Source organism: Ictidomys tridecemlineatus, chromosome 8, assembly GCF_052094955.1.
Source record: "Ictidomys tridecemlineatus isolate mIctTri1 chromosome 8, mIctTri1.hap1, whole genome shotgun sequence".
NCBI classification, from domain to species: Eukaryota; Metazoa; Chordata; class Mammalia; order Rodentia; family Sciuridae; genus Ictidomys; species Ictidomys tridecemlineatus.
Genome location: NC_135484.1, coordinates 43,183,845 through 43,201,182, shown reverse-complemented (window position 1 = coordinate 43,201,182; position 17,338 = coordinate 43,183,845). Strand labels below are relative to the sequence as shown.

The following is a 17,338-nucleotide window of genomic DNA, read 5'->3' as shown; positions in this document are numbered from 1 at the left end:
AAATTTTGGGGTAAAATACACATAATGTAAAACTTTCATCCTAACCAGTTTAAGGGTACAGTTCAGTGGTCTTAAATACATTCATATGAATGTGCAACCATCACCACCATACACCTCTGTGACTTTTTATTTTATAACATGAAGCTCTATACCCATTCATTATGATTGAAAATAAGGGGCTATTTTTCCCGCCCCATATAATTACCATTCTACATTTTTGTCTGTATGCATTTGACCAAATCTAAATGGAATCATGCCAAACTTATGATTTTGTGACTAGCTTATTTCACTTAGCATAAAGTCCTGAAAAGTTCATCCAGGGTGTAGCACTGCAGTTGACATATGTGCCACAATTTTGGAGCACAGTGGGGGAGGTGGAAGGAGCAATAACTGATCTCTGTGTGTTCATTTAGACTTTCATAACAAGCCGGTTGCAGTGACGTACACATGGCTCAGAAACCTGAGGCAGGAGGATTGCAAGTTCAAAGCCAGCCTCAGCTACTTAGCAAGGGCATAAGAAACTTAGTGAGACACTGTCTCAAAACAAAACAAATAACAACAACAAAACAAACAAAAAATGAACTGAAGATGTGGTTCAGTGTTTAAGTGCCCCTGAGTTCAATCTCTGGTACCAATAAATAAATAAATAAATAAATAGATTGATTGATTGATTGATAGTAAACTTTCATAACAAAGATGACTCTCAGATCCTTCAAAAAGTACAGGTGAATAAGGCCATTTTTGGCCAAGTGACAGCCTTCATGGGGTGACACTGTGATCTATTATGATTCAATCATTTCTCCATATGAAAGTGAATCTTTCAGTCATGTTTCAAGTGTATCCTCATTATAAGGGGGATGAAGTTAAATGACCTGAAAGAATGTCAAGAAATATCTCTGCCTATTAAAAGATGCCCTCTATAAGTTTGTAGGGGTCTTCAGGACTGTGTGGGAGACAGAAGTCACCTTCCCTACCAGTCACCAGCCTTCACTCCTGCCGAAATGGGCACTCCCCATTGCTGTCCTCACCTGGCACTCTCTCAATATCTATTTTCTGGTTTCTTCTGATTGATATGTTAGTTTTAGTGCATATACTTGTCATAAATTGAAGGCTCAGTGAAATATAAGAAATGATTGAGATTGCAGATTGTAGGCAGGCAAACCTTACTTCACCAGCCCAAGGGGTAATTTACTTCTCATCTCCTCCCTCTTTCTCAAAATAAAGCACCTCTGACAAATGGTATATAAAGAAAAACAGAGCAAACAGAAGAGGGGAACTTTGCAATTTATTAACTCAAGCATGAAAGTACAGAAAATAAGCAGGGCTCAACTTACTTGGAAAAATAAGTTTGAACCTATTGCATTAAAACATGGTGTTGCACTAATCTAATGAGTTTTCAGGCAAATGAGGCATGAAACATTGCCAAAATATAAAGTCAGTAAAATATCCAAATTACCCTTTAATGCCATTATATGTTTTATCTTATTGGGAGCTAGTAAAAAATAGATTATTTCTAAATCTGCATCACAAGCAAAATAGGTGAAATTATTTTACAAAGAATTGATTATTTTGGTAAGTGGTGAATAGTGTCAGATTGAAAGCAATTGAAATCCCAACAAAAGATACACATATGCTTAATTCATAAGAAAGCATTAACAAAATAGAACACATTTTTTACTTCATTCATTCAGTTCTTAAGAATTCAAGATAACGCTGATGCAGATGAGACATGGTAGTGTATAAGTAATTTTGAGGCTAGCATAAAGTAACTAAGGACTGAAATGCATTTTTCTTTTAAGAAAAGATAGAATTATTTACCAGACATATGCATAAGACTTAGGAAAGAATAATGAACATATCTTTATCCTGGAGTTGTTCCTAGAGTTATTCTATTACATTCTGGATATGGTTGGGTGGAGCATTTCCTATAGCTGAGTGAGATTAGTGAAAAGCTTTGGGTTATGTTTTCAGTGGTGAAAAATGGAAATGATTTAGTCTATAAATGGTGATTGTATTTTAGTACTGTCAAATTATTAATTATTGCCAAATTATATAGAGCTTAGTAAGGGTAGGTAGCTCATGAATTTTAAAAAATTCTTATTTATATGGTTGTTTGAATCTATTTATGTACCATTTGTAATTAATTATTCCACTGACTGGCACTATTGGCTATTACTTGACAAACTGTTTTTCAGAAGCCTTATAGTGAATGTAATTTTGTATTTACTTTGCCTAGGTGAGGCAGGGATAACTTAACAATTTTTATCTTGTTCAGTGTATATTGACAGTTCATTTGGTTTTGAATGACTCTAAATGATTCTCCACACTTGCATAGACGTGCTTATCTGTGAATGAGCAGGTTTCTCATGTGTACTTGTGTTTGTCACCTTGTGCTGATTTAAACGCCCTTGGTGCTCTAGAATCATAACGTTAGAAGGAAGACAACAGAAAGAGGAGCTAACCCAGCAAAAAGGAGAATTCTGAGTTTCTTATTCAGACAGGATTGAGAAATTGCTCCTTTGGTTCCCAGTCTACCACACAGCCTGGGGCCCAGCCAGAAACTCCTTCATTAGGAGTTCTCCTTTGCCCCTACTATAACCAGTTAGCACGTATATATCCATGCCCTTGTCTTATTCTTATGCCAAATTTGGGACCCTTATGCTATCTAGCCTCTTCTACTGAGCTTTGCATCTTGAACTCTTATCCAATCAAGCTCCTTGCAACTTCCAAGATAAGTTGCATTGTTTGTTACTTCTTTTCTGGCAAATGGCAATGCAGATCATGCATTCCACCTTGCCACATGGCCCTTAAAAAGGCTTGATAATATAACATTTCCAATTAATCACTACCAATAAGTTACAATGCCGTTAGGAAATAAACAAAAATGTACCAGAATTGAGAAGAAATTTCCTTGGACTTCTTTAAAAAAAAATCTGCTTATGATTTTATGATACTTAAGCACATAATTTAATTTGCCATTTAGTCTCCATGACAAGAGAAAGGGTGAAACTCCATGAAATCTCAAGTCTGCATCTACGTTGTATGCGTCCCTTAATGCTATTTGGAGCAAATTGCTTTGGGTTTGTTAATAACCCTGGAAAGAATGAAAAAATAAACCGTTCTGGTGCAAATAAGTTTGTTTAGATGTTATGCTAAATTAAGCAGGTTTATTTACTGACACTATTCTTATGTGATAATTTGTGCTGTGAACCTCCAAGAGGAAGGCTTCCTTAGGCAGTATTTCCCCAAGTTTGTGTGAGCATGCATATCTCATCTCAGAACACAGCCTGTGAAAGGCTGCTCTACCAAGTGGCCTGTCAAGCAGTTCATAATTCTGTCTACTGTGCAGTACAATTTAAGCCCCACCTTCCTGATCTTTAATTGGCTGCAATGTTGAATAGCCAAATATAAATGCCAGATCAAACTTTCATGAGAGTATAATCAATACCAAAATAGATCACTGTGCTTATCAAAGTTTCCCTGCCATAATTTAAACTTTTCTAGTCTCCATATGAAAATGCTTCTCCCAAATTAATGATGTCATACATCATCAGAGAACAGCAAACCCTGTCTGAATCATAATAATGTGGTATATTTTCTGTTTGGGGGAGAGGCACAGATGGGGGGACTTATTAGACATTTTATTAGTTATGCCACTGCTCCTTACCTTTGCAAATATTGTTCCCTCCTTCTTAAATGGTAATTCAGGGTTCTTGGCAGATACTCGATGTGAAAAAACCTAGGGAGAGAAAAGCAGGGGAGTTATTGGCTCACATAAATTGAGCAAACCAGGCAAGGGCTAGAATACAACTGGATCCAGGCCTTGAAAACAGCAAGGACTCTCCCCAGCTGCCTCTGATCTCCGCTTTGTCTGCCTGTTGGCTGCATTTCTTTTACGCTGCAGCTCCACTTTAGCCACGTGGCCTTGAATGTGGCTGCCAACAGCTTAATGCCTGACATTTTCCTTGCTTTGCCACCAGGGGCCTTAAAGACTCTATTCTCTTCCTTGTAATTTAGAAAATCCTAAAAGAGAATAATGACTGGCCCGTCTTGGATCACTTACCACCTGGACCAATCACTATGCCCCAAGAGCAGAGCCATTTAGAAAGATGGCAACTTCCCTGCCTGAACATCCCATAGTAGAGTCAGGAAGAAGAGCAATAAGTGTTCCCTAGGATGAAGGTGCAGTTCTCAGAAGAAACATGGGATATGAATAATTTCCCCCCAAATAAATGTTCCCCTTGAGGGTCCGCCACTTTTACCTAACTTCATTTCATTCCTAGGTCTCACCACAGGGGCCTTGACCCTTAGAAGCATCCCCCATACTCTCCGCCCCCAACCTAAGCACTGTGAGAGCTTGAGAGGTTTCAGTGAGTGAAGGTGAAAGAAAGGACACAGGAAGGACAAACAGAGCAAATGATGTTCACTTCCTTAACATCCTTAAAGTGAGCCATGTGTTGGGAGCCTCCTGGGTGGTGTTGGTGTGTGTTAAACAGGGACATCATCCTTTGACCTTGCAACTTGCAAGGGAATCAGGTTACCAGGGGTCATTTGTGTCTGTCTGCCATAGTTTCTTAAATCTCTTCCAGGCCAATGATTCTGGTAATTGTCCTTGCGTCTAATGTCTTAGCACTTGTGACATTCAAGCTCAGTTCCAAATTAGTCTCTTCTGTCCCCTTCTGGGAGAATGAAAAGAAGGGGGAGGACAGATGACACTTCCACATCTTTTCTTTTATCTGAACATCACCACTGTGGATCTCCCTGTCATTTTGTAGAAATTTTGAGCATTGTGATTCTGCTGCCACAAAATTTGGTTACCTTGCTTAGCATCTGTGGGCAGACTAGACTTGTATAATGATGATAGATAAAAACATGGGGTTATGGATTTCATTTTTGCTTTAATTCAAATGTTTTAATTCAAATTAACACACAAATCAAATCTTTCTATATTTTAATAATACTAATATCTATAGCATGATGGTAGCAGAAAATATTTCATAAAATTTCAGAGTGTTAGAGATAACTGGAAATTGAGAAGTTACCTGAAACAATATTATCATTCTGAATATGGGAAAACAGATGTCCAGGCTGATAAGACATAGAGTTAGTTGAAAAAGTAGGCAATCGCAACCCCTTGCAGGCCAGGGATTTTTCCAGTTTATATTGATGCTGTTAAATTTTAAATCAAGTGAGTAACTAGAAAACTTATGTTTCATTGATTTATTTAGATTAGCTAATATGAAGAACTTTGGATTAGTGTTTCAAACTTATGATAGTAAATGTAGAAATACTATAAAAAGAAGAACTAGAAAACTGCCCAGAATTTTTTTCTCTTAAAATTACTTGATTATACAGTTTTGCATCACTTTCTCTGCTTTATATTTTCCCATCTGCTTTTTGTTCTCTTGTTCCTACTTTTTCTCTTTTTGGCCAACTCTATCACTCTGGGCCCAAGATGTGGCAGAATATTATGGTGGAATGATCTGGTCGTGGAAAGAAGCTCAGGATATGACATCCAGGAAGAGAAGAGAGTTTCAAATACAAGAAGCCAGAGATAATATAATCTCTAAGAGTATGCTTCCAGTGAACTATTTCTTCCAGCCTCGTAATGTAATGACCATTGTCATTATTTCAGTATGTATCTTAGTGTCCAGTAGCTTGGAATTAAACATACTTGTCCAAGAAATGCACCATTATTTTCAAGATGAATTTTAGTTTATGAAGAACAAACAAATTCACATAGCAAGTTTTGTCAATAATGGATGAAAATCACAGAAGCCTGACATGGAAACTTCTTTCATTATTTATTTCAAAATGGTAGTAGATTTTGAGAGGAAGAACTTACATTTGCTTACAGTTTTTATAGAACCATTTATAGTTGGCAAAGCATTCATATACATACATGATCTTACTAAATTAGCAATGTGGTTTAGATATGAGATGTCCATGAAAGCTCATGTGTGAGAAAAATGAAGAAATGTTCACAGGTGAAATGATTAGATTATAAGTGCTATAAACTAATCTATGGATTAATCCATTTGATGGATTAATGATTTGAATGGATTAATGGGTGGTAACTGTAGGCAGGATGGGCAAGGCTGGAAGAAATAGTTCACTATTATAATATAATGCTCTTAGAGATTATATTGTCTCTGGCTTCTTGTATTTGAAACTCTCACCTCTTCCTGGATGTCATATCCTGAGCTTCTTTCTTCTACCAGACCATTCCACCATGATATTCTGCCACATGTTGGGCCCAGAGTGATGGAGTTGGCCAACCATGAGCCAAAATAAATTTTTGTTCCTCTAAGTTGTTCTTGTTGGCTATCAGTGCCAGGATGACTAACACAATTACAGTTATGAGATTTAGAAACAAAACAGAAAAAAACAAAACAAAACAAATACCTACTTTAATTTGAATTCTAAGTAAGTAAAAATAATTATTTTTAGTGTGTGTTCCAAGCATTGCATGACATACTTAAATTATTTATTGTATGTATGGAATTCAATTTTGGCTGGCCTTCCTTATTTCACTTGGCAGCCCTATGTTTGTTTTTCTTGACAGTCTTATAACTGTCCCCATAATGGAAGACAACGTCCCCATTATACAGATGAGAACTTTGAATCTGGTACCCTCTTTTTTTTCGGGTCCTGGGCTATTCTTGAGCATGACATGGTGCAGAAATTATGGATCTTACCTTTAAGGATACTATAGTTAATCTGGTGCAATGCAGGCGAGTATAGGGTACTATGGAGTCCAGTAAAAAGGACTCTAAATACATTGTTGGCAAATCAGAAGGTTTCCTAAGATGGTGACATTGATGTTGAATACTGAATAAGAATTTGTTCCAGAAGAAAGAAATGGTAAAAAAGTTATCCTGGTATCATTTAAGGAACTGTGTGTTAATCATGATTGGCTTGAGAATAGACTTTGGCTTGGAGATTGGTGACATATAAGGCTGGAAAGGTGAGCAATTCAACTCATACTGCTCTTTTTCTTTAGGGCACAAGAAATACTCCTCAAGGTAAGATGAAATGATCTACTTTGAGTTTTAATATTTCTACCATGTTTCCATTTGGCAAGTGGATGGAAAGGGGAAACACTTAGAGAAGGTAATTTGTTTATTGAACAAATTTCAAGTGCTATTTCTGAACTAGGCAAAAACTGAGAAAATTGCAAGTTAAGTGGCAAATGAAGGCATTAAAAATGGAGATGATGCCTGTAAGAATGGGGAGAAGTAGATCTGTCTAGCTATAGGAGGGAACAGAATCAATAGAATTTAACTATTTACAGGCTGTAGTCTGATGGGGAGAAGAAATAAGTAAAGCTGTTGGAAACGGAATGCATGAGTAACATCTTTCCTGATGTAGGAAACATGGCACATGGGAAAGGGAAGAAAATATTTTTCCGTTTTGGATATATTTAGTTTAATGTGCCTGTGGGGCTTCCAAGGAGAAAAATTAAGAAGGGCAGTTTATATAAATATCAAACATTGAGGAGAGATCTGGGATGAAGATTCCTCATAATTTATGAATCATGGTTTATTAGATCTGATTGTTGAAATTATAGGTGAGAATGAAATCATCCAGGGAGAGTTCTGAGTCAGAAGAATGGTTGCCAGACACAATCCCCAGGGGAAAATCTTTAGTTAAAATGAAGCAAAGTGGACAGAGGATGCTAACAGCGTAACAACATTTGCAAAGAAAACTAATGAGAATGTCTGATGTCTGAGAAAATAGAGAAAAACCAAAGAAGACCTTTCTGAGATGTAGAGGTCCAACTTGTTAAAAGCTGAGGACAGAACCAGTAAGACAAGAAATTAAAAACAAATTCATCTTTAGCTATGACAAAAGTTGTTGATGATCTTTAGACTAATGTAGCCTAGTTCATGAAAAAAAAAGATATCTTTACCTGTTTTGTATTGCTATAACAGAATACCACCGGCTGAGTGATTTGTAAAGAAAAGAAATTTATTTTTCAAACTTTTAGAGCCTAGGAAGTTCAGTAACTGGTGAGGGCTTTCTTGCTGGGTCTTCCCCTCATGGCAAAGGTTGAGAGAGGGAGAGGGAGCAGAGTAGGAGCAGGAACTACAAAGGGAGAGGGAGAGAGAGAAAGGCATACAGGCAAGGGGCTGAGGAACTCATTCCTGGCACTGCCCCATTCATGAGGTCAGGGTTCTCGTGATTCAGTTACCTCTGTGTAAACCCACTTCCTAGAACTGTTGCATTGGAAATTAGGTTTCCAACATATGAACATTGGTGAAGGCACATTCAAACCACAGCACTGGCTAAATTGCCCCTGAAGGAGATGGGGTGAATGCTGCCTATGGGTGGGGTCCACTTGTAAATAGAGTTGTGAAAGGTGTGGGAGGTTAAAGTTGTCTACAATGCTTGCCTAACTCCATATCTTGGAGCACCAATACAGTGAGAAGTTTCCTTGAGAAATTTTGAGGCAAAATAAATTTTGGAAATGTTACAAATAATGCTAGCATATTTAATATCACGAGAGATTATGAAGCAATGCACTTTGCCTAATTTTGCTTATTCTAGTGTTGGAACACAATTTAAGAAATTCTGGGCTAGTGAAGTGAGTCAATGGGTGCAGAAATGTGAACATAATGCTCTCAGAGAATACAAAAAATACTGTTGTAGTCTTTTAGCTATAGTTGTTTTGACAAGGGTATATTTGGCAAATTCTACAAATTAACTAATGATATAATCACCCTCCCCACACGCACACACTCCTAATGAAATTTTAAAAGGTTAAAATAATGGTATTTTTCTTTTTTTAACCACAAAAGATTCAAACGATATCATGAATTATTTAAAGGAAAATAAAATTTGACTATAATCCTACTACCCAAATATAATCATTATTAACACATTTCACATATGGAGACTAAAAATAAAATAATAATACACTATATTTTTCCTGCAACCCCATCAACTATGACCCTATGTACCAAAGGATCCTTGGTGATGTCAGAATTGCCTATGGGGAGCTTCCTGGTCATCAGTTAAGTGATCATTTCCCCCTTTCTCTTAGAAGTTTTAATAAGCATGTCCCCAGGGACCCACCTCTTCCAGTTACATCCTATCTGCCTTTACTTACCACTGAGTTAATCTCTGTCAGGGGATTAACTGATTGGGTGAAGGCTCTTATAACCCAATTATTTCACCTCTAAGCCTTCTTGCATTATCTCACACATGAGCTTTTGGAGGACACCTCATATCCAAACCATAACATTTGTTCAGAAAAAAAATGTGTATGCTTGCTATTATTTTAACATTTCATTTAATAAATAATAGGGACATGGGTATTTATGGGGTTTGGCTATAAGAAGAAACTCTGCTAGGGATGAAAAGTGTTTTCCCTCTACCAAGAATTTTGTCAAATAAGAATCTCCCTACCATAGAAATGAGAAAAACAGAAAATATCTCCTTTGAATCTTGATCTTACAGTCATATGTAAGTTTAAAAGGTAGTTGAAGCTGGGAAAGAAAAGGCCAAAATTATTTAAAATACATGGGCATCTTTCTCAATTTCCAATACAAATCAATAACATCATTTAAAATTTGTAGGGGATCCATTTAAGAGAAGCTTTTTAAACTGAATCAATTCCTTATTATGGATGGGAAATTTAATGAGTTATAATTGTTGCTTATGTGGAGTACAACCTCCAATCCTTTTACACAACATATACTCAAACACATACACTCACAGAGTCAAGAGTTGCCTCATGTGATTTTATTGTTATTTTTTGTTTTGCATTAAGTTTCAGAAGCAGATTTACTCGGTCAGGGGGAATAGACATTTAAAATATGAAATTGTATATAATACTGAACGACCCTTCTTGAAAAGCTGTACCAATTTAAACATCTAACAGCAGTGGATGTTATTAAGTGTTTTAATATTTACCAATAAAAGCAGTACAAGCAAAATTAAATATTGTTTGATTTTTATTTCTTAGATTAATAATGAATTTTAATGTCTCTTTCCATATCAATATTTCATTTACTTATTTTGGACTTATCTGTCTATATTCCTTTTGTAATATTCTATTGCTACTTGACTTTTCCTTATTGACCTGTAAATGCTTATATTATATTAAAAATATTAATCCTATGTCCACTAAATATGCTCCAAATATTTTTTTCTGGGTTTTCATTTTCTAATAACTCCGTTTAAGGTCCTTTTCTTTGTGTTAGTCAAAGCTATTCATGTTTTGTTTATGCTTTTTAGTTTTTATATATTGTTTTAAAATTTGTTGACATCCCAATTTACAGTAATAGAAATATTTGCCTAAATTCCCTTCTACTTCTTTTATCTTCCATGTCTGACCATCAATTATTATATGAATCCTCATCCCATATTCCAGCTGCACTCACCTCTCAGCTTCACCAGGAGCAAAGTTGGCTGGTGGGAAAAGGTTCAAAGGCATCCCTTTAACCTAATGCCTGATTATAACAACAGCAGCAGCAGCAACAACAACAACAAAATAACAGTGTCTTTACATTTTTAGGTCATCATTTTGGAGCAGTTCAGAATATCCATGTTCAAAATCGTAGACCAATTCACTTGCCCACATGTATTGTTTCAGGATGGGTGGGGAACTTTTCTTAAGGGAATATTACATCAAGTTTATGAAGCATTAAGTGTACTCTTTCCCCTACCAGATGCATTTGAATTTCTCATATGGAAGGCCTATAACACTAATATTTTGCATTGCTATAATGGAGTAGACTAGAGACACACATTTGTTTGCCAGAACCCTCTGCTGAATACATGGGAAGAATTAGCCCCTAAGTGTGATGACAATAGTAAGCATCTGTTGTTTTGGGTTGCTTGCCATCTCTGCCTTCCTCACTAGCAGCACTCTGTCTTTCTTTTGAGTAATGTCCTCTCCTCAACTCCACATAGTTCTATGGGCGCAATATTTCATAATTACTCTTTTCTTTACCATAAGGGTGGATTTATGACCAGAATAATAAATTAGATCACATAATCCTCTCTTTGGTCTTAATGATTCATTCAAAGATATAAGTGATCCCAAACAGGGTTGATAAGCTTCTCCTAAATTGTGATACAATAGCCCTCGGTGGAGAGGGAGGGAAGGTCCCTGGGTCTCTGATTTTCCTTTGGATGATAAACTGTATGCATTGAAAATATAAATTGGAACTTAGGAAGTCATGTTTCTTCTGTAAGAGAAATTGAAGTCAATATGCAAAAAAGAATGGAGAGATGGGGAGTAGTGATCCGAATGTAGTTTACTAAACCCTTGATTTTTTTTAGGGGCAGAGGGTGGGTACTAGGGATTGAACCCAGGGGCACTTAACCACTGAGCCACATCTCCAGATCTTTTAATTTTCTTATTTTGATATAAGGTTTACATTTCTTAGGGCCTAGCTAAATTGCTGAGGCTGGCTTTGAACTCTCAATCCTCCTGCCTTAGCTTCCTGAGCCACTTGAGATTACAGGCATGTACCACCACACCTGTTTTAAACTCTCCACTTTTAAATACTTACCTGATGAATTGTCTCTTCTCTTTTTAAAGCTAGGTTGAATCATTTTTATTTTTGTCACTTGCAACTAAAAGATTGTTAATACTTGGCTAAAGTCACAGCCTTTCAAATGGTAAGATTATTTTGGGGGGTAAAGATGGATTATTAGATTTTAAACTTGATATTAATCTAGAAATGGGTATAACATGTGAAAGAACATAAGTTTGAACAATGAAACAATATTTATAATAAAAGAATCTGGGAATTATTTTCAGATTTGTCACTGGTTAGTTGCATAATTCTCCTCTGAAAATGGCTGCATTATTTAAGAACAATATTGAAATGTTGCTAGATGTTGGTAAGTGAATGACAGTGCTCTCCCATTGTCCCCTCAAATGAACAGTGGCTATTTAAGCTGCACATGTTCAAGTATGGGTGTTGAGATAGGGATTGATTAGATTATTTCAGATGGCTGAAATTCCCTGGAAAATACAGTCAAGTAATAAATGGTATCATTGCCTATGTTAACAAGGGTTTAGATAAAGGTTTTATTGCTGGGATATAAAGACTGACTCATTATTGGGCATGTTATCTGGGACACATTAAACAGGAGGTATGACATTGTTGATTTTTGAATACCCAATACTTTACAATATTCAAACACTAGTTTTTTTTTTTTAAATCTAAGAATCGTGTGTGTTTCTACTTTAAGTTGCTAAATTTTACTTTCAAAAGGAAACATTGTTTTATGTTTTTATCTTTTTAATATAATATATCTTTTACACTTTTAAAAATCATGAAAAAATGTAAGTAATTGAATGGCTTGAGTTTCTCTCCTCTCTTTCCTTGCGATGACAGTTTGGTTGTGGTATGGCTATTTTCAGTTTTTTTCCTTTGTTAAAAATTGTTGTTTTTCTATCCTCATAAATTTACTTCCTTAAAAGATATGCACTATCATAGCACATTGCCTAAATAATGTAAATTAGTAAAGAGGCAAGAAGATAAGTTTGACATTTTGATTTGCTTTTTTTCCCAGGTATTTAAATGAAATAATAGAATGATTTCTTAGAAATTTTCTCAGAAAATTCCCATTCGACTTGGCAACAAGATATTAGAACCAAAAGTGAAGGAAGGGAAACAAAGGTATGATGTATATAATGGTTGTGGCTTTATTGTTCTTAATTATTCTCTTTTTTATTATTATTATTGAGGCATCCTATGATAATCAGCTTTTCTTCACTGTGACAAATACCTGAGAAAAACAACTCAAAGAAGGAAAGATTTATTTTGGCTCACAGTTTCAGAGGCTTTAGTCCGTGGCCAACTGGCTCCATTTCTTTGGGTCTTAGATGAAGCTGAAGTCGTGGCCATGGGGTGTGTGGTGGAGGTGGCTACTCATCTCGTAGCAGTTGGGAAGCAGAGAGAGAGAGAGAGAGAGAGAGGAAAGGAGAAGAGAGGGAAGAATAGACCAGGGACAAGATATAGGCCCCAATAATATGCCCCCAAGTACCTATTCCTTATCTAGGCCCCACCTCCTACAATTTCCATTGCCTCCCAATAATGCCATCAAATTATTAATCCACTGATAAGGTTACAGCCCTCAAAATCTAATCACTTCCCCAAAGCTACACCTCTGCACATTGGTGCATTAGGAATCAAAACTTTAATACATGCTTTGGTAGACATTTCACATGCCGTACAAAACTTTTTAGCTGAATTGATTCATTAGTTTTCATCTATTGATATACCCAAACAAACAGCATCCTACTCAACATACAGAAATCTCCCTATTTGCCCCTCAAAGTTAATACCTCTCTCAATGATAACTCTATTCTGATGTTTGTTGTCATGGATTGATGTTTGCTTGTTCTTGAATTTCTATAAATGGAATCACATAGCATATATCTTTTTTTCTAGTTCATTTTGTCAATGAGATTCATCATTGTTGATGAGTGTAGCTATAATTTTTTTTTTGTAAGACAATGTCACATTTAGGCAAATCTATAGATACAGAATAGATTGGTGTTGCCTGGGGCTGAATGTGAGGAAAGGGATTATTTGTGAAAGAATAGGATGGATCTATTGGGATAAGAAAATTGTCTTAAAACTAGACTATAGCAGTAGTTGTACAATTCAGTAAATTTATTAAAAAATCATTGAATTGCACAGTTTAAATTGGGTGAATGTAATGTTATATGAATTATAACCCACTACAGCTTTAAAAAAATTCCAAAATTATTTATCCATTTTATAGTAAATGGACACTTGGATTGGTCCCAGTTTTTGCTATTATATGTAAAGAGAGAACAACATTCTTAAAAGTGTCTTTTGGCAAATATATGTACTAATTTATGTTGTAATGAGGTTATTTGCTCAAAGTTTTTCACTTTTTATAATTTTTATTATAGTGCAAATTTATTGATTGCTATAAGTTTTATAGTTATATGATTAATTTTTAAAAAATAAAGACAGAATCATCACATCTACCATCCAAGAGTTAAAAATGACAATATCTTATCATTTGATATACAAATATCATTTGTATAGATATTTTATTTGCCTTTTAAAAGAAATAAAACATTATGGAAATAATTTAAGTTTTTTTTCCTGTTCTTTCACACTCTTATCACCTACTCTTCTTTTCCTGAGGTTTCCACTCTCATGAATTTGACATATTTCCTTTTTGTTCTTGTTACTTTGTACTTAAGAATGCATATATACATTGATAATCAGTGTAGAGTGTAGTTTTGAGCAGACATCTGTGATTTCTAAGATTTTTTCATAAATAGTAACAGTGTGCATATTGTCCCACAATCTTTTCTCCAATTCAAAATTACATTTTTGGAATCTGCCTGTATTGATGCACATAGGTCTTGTTCATCATTTTTGCCCTCTAAATCTAGAGATTCCACTGTATAAATGTTCTAAACTATATTGATCTGCTTTCCCAGTGGTACCCTGTTTAAAAAAAATTAGTTATAGATGAACACAATACCTTTATTTTATTTATTTTTATGTAGTGCTGAGGATGGAACCCAATGCCTCATGCATGCTAAGCAAGTGCTCAGCTACTGAGCTACAACCCCAGCCCCACTAGTGATACATTTTTGATTGCTTTCAAATGTTTATAGTTTTTCACAAGCCATGTAGCAGACATGATTTGGTTCCCTCCACACCTAATATTTTGTCTCCCTATGGAGGGTAGTCAGTACATTCTTTCTAGTACGTTCTTTCTTTTCAAACTCTGCATACTCTCTCCTTCCCAGTCTCAACTGGATTTCTTGATGCTTCTTTAGAAAGCAGAAACTAGCTTGTGGGAATGTTCTTCTCATTCTCACCAGATCTATAGAGTCCACCATCCCTTCTCCCCTCTGGTTCCCCTCAACCACATGTACCTTCTCCAATTGCTTCATAAAGACTCTGGATCCCACACCACTCCCTTCTCTTGTTAAGATGCTGATTCTCTTCAATCATCTTAAAACTTTTAGTTCAGAATGCAATATTGTCTTCTTTATAAAAATTCTTATGAATCTGTTTATATAAAATTTGAAATCAAACAAAACTCTACTATCGAGTCTGGAGACTGGTGGCAGGGAGAAGGTGACTGGGAGGGAGGGGCATGACAAGCCTTCAGGAATTGGAAGTGTTCTTGTTCTCCACCTGGCCAGTGTTATGCAAATGTTTACTCTGTGATGATTCTTGGAGCCTTGCATTTGGGTCATATGCACTCTGCTGTGTCACATAACTCAATAAAAAAATGCTTACACCAAACTCTCCTTACGGCATACCCTCTTCACACTACTCTGCTTTTCTACCCATATCTCAGTTTCAGAAATTCTTATTCCATCTACACTTTGTTCCCTCTCATTCACTCCTTGTCCCTATGGAATGAAACTTCTGTTCATGGTTAATGGTGCCAGACCTATCTCCTCTTCTCTTTCTACTGTCCCTAGATTATTCCCTCCATCGTCATGTTTTATATACTGTCTCAATGTTTGCAACTCTGGAATGTACCAATATGACCTAGACCTCTGACCTTGAAATGTAGACTATCTCCCTGACCTCAAAGCAACTTCACCGTGTATGTATCAGAACTCCTGTCTTTCCCTCTAGCATAGACGTGGAACCCAATCCCATTACCCTCCTGCATGAAGCATTTTAATTTTTTTTTGTTTGCACTTAAAATTAAGCTCCTTAAAATAACCTCAAGATCTCTGAATGAGCAGACCCTGGTGGTCTCTCTCTCTGTCTCTGAACTCTTTGTTCTGCTCTACCCCTCATTCTTTGGAACTTGGCATCCCAGCAGTTGTTTTTCCTCTCTTTTCCTTTCCCCTCCTTTCTTCCTTTCCTTCTTTCCTTCCTTTTTCCTTTCCTTTCTTTAAAATTCTTGATGAATTTCAAATATACAAATGGAAAACAAAAAAAAGTTAAAAAAAGAAAAAAAAATTTCAGTGAACAGCTGTATATATTCACCCTATATAGATTTTAATCACACTGGCCACCTTTCTGTATCCAAAGATCACAAACTCATTCTCAAACTTGGGGCCTTTGTGTTGCTCTTCCTTCTGCATGCAAGATTCTTCTTTGGTTCTTTGTTATGAGTTAAAATATCGCTGTCCTTTAAGTCTGTCACTGACTACCATATATCCATATATAATAAATACCAGTTGAGTATTCCTAATCTGAAATTCAAAATGCTTCAAAATTGAAAACTTTTGAGTACTGACATAATGCCACAAGTTCCATACCTGATCCCATGTGACAGGTTGCAGTCAAAATGCAAATGCATTAAAAATATTGTATAAAATTATACTCATGCTATTTGTAAAAGGTATATATAAAATATAAGTGTCAAGCTTATATTGAGTTCTGTCCCCCAAATATCTCATTGTATATATATATATATGTGTGTGTGTGTGTGTGTGTGTGTGTGTGTGTGTATTACGAAATTTTTTTAAAAATCCCAAATCCAAAACACTTCCAGTCCCAAGCCTTTTATATAAGGAATATTCAACTTGTACCTCAACTGCATTGTCTTTGAGACTGTACTGCTTATTTCCTTTATAGAAATTACTATATTTTGTAATTTGTAAATTTCTTGTTTACTATTTTTACCCTCATGTAAAGCCTCATTCATTTGTATCTGAAATATGGCACTATTCATCAAATATTAGTAAAATAAAAGTACTTAAAATAAGTTTTTTGCTTGCCAAAAGAATGCATACTCAATGCATAAATCTTTTATAAATGGTACACTGAATGTGCTTCTTTACTACTAACTTTAAAGCATATGATTTAATTTAAAAAATTTTCTGTGTCATATGGAGTTTCCTCAAAAGACTAAGCATGGAAACACCATATGACCCAGCTATACCAATTCTTGGTATTTATCCTGAAGAATTAAAGTCATAATACTCCAGTAATAATGCATGCTTATGTGTTATGGTCTGAATGTTGAGGTGTCCCCCAAAAGCTCACATGTGAAATACCACAAGAAGGTTCAGAGTAGAAATGATTGAGTTGTAAGAGTCTTAACCCAATCAGTAATTTAATCCACTGATGGGGGTTAACTGAGTGGCAACTGAAGTGGTAGGGTGTGGCTGGAGGAGGTGGGCATTAGGAGCGTGGCTTTGGGTATATATTTGTATCTGGCGAATGGAGTCTCTCTCTCTGCTTCCTGATCTCATGTGAGCTGCTTCCCTCTGCCACACTCCCCAGCCATGATGTTCAGCCTCATCTTGAGCTCCAAGGAATAGAGCAGGCCTTCTATGGCCTAAGACCTCTGAAACCATGAGCCCTCAAATAAACGTTTCCTCTTTTAAAATTGTTCTGGTTGG

General features: G+C 35.9%; 1 long non-coding RNA gene across 2 annotated transcripts in view; it reads left to right on the top strand.

The window, feature by feature from the left end:
• The window catches only part of LOC120889124 (uncharacterized), a 167,203-nt gene that overhangs the window by 116,656 nt on the left and 33,209 nt on the right, over positions 1 to 17,338 (top strand). For both annotated transcript variants that reach the window (XR_013424914.1, XR_013424915.1), the window contains exon 3: positions 12,538 to 12,644. This is a non-coding gene — a long non-coding RNA (uncharacterized LOC120889124). The remainder of the gene's footprint in view (positions 1 to 12,537; positions 12,645 to 17,338) is intronic.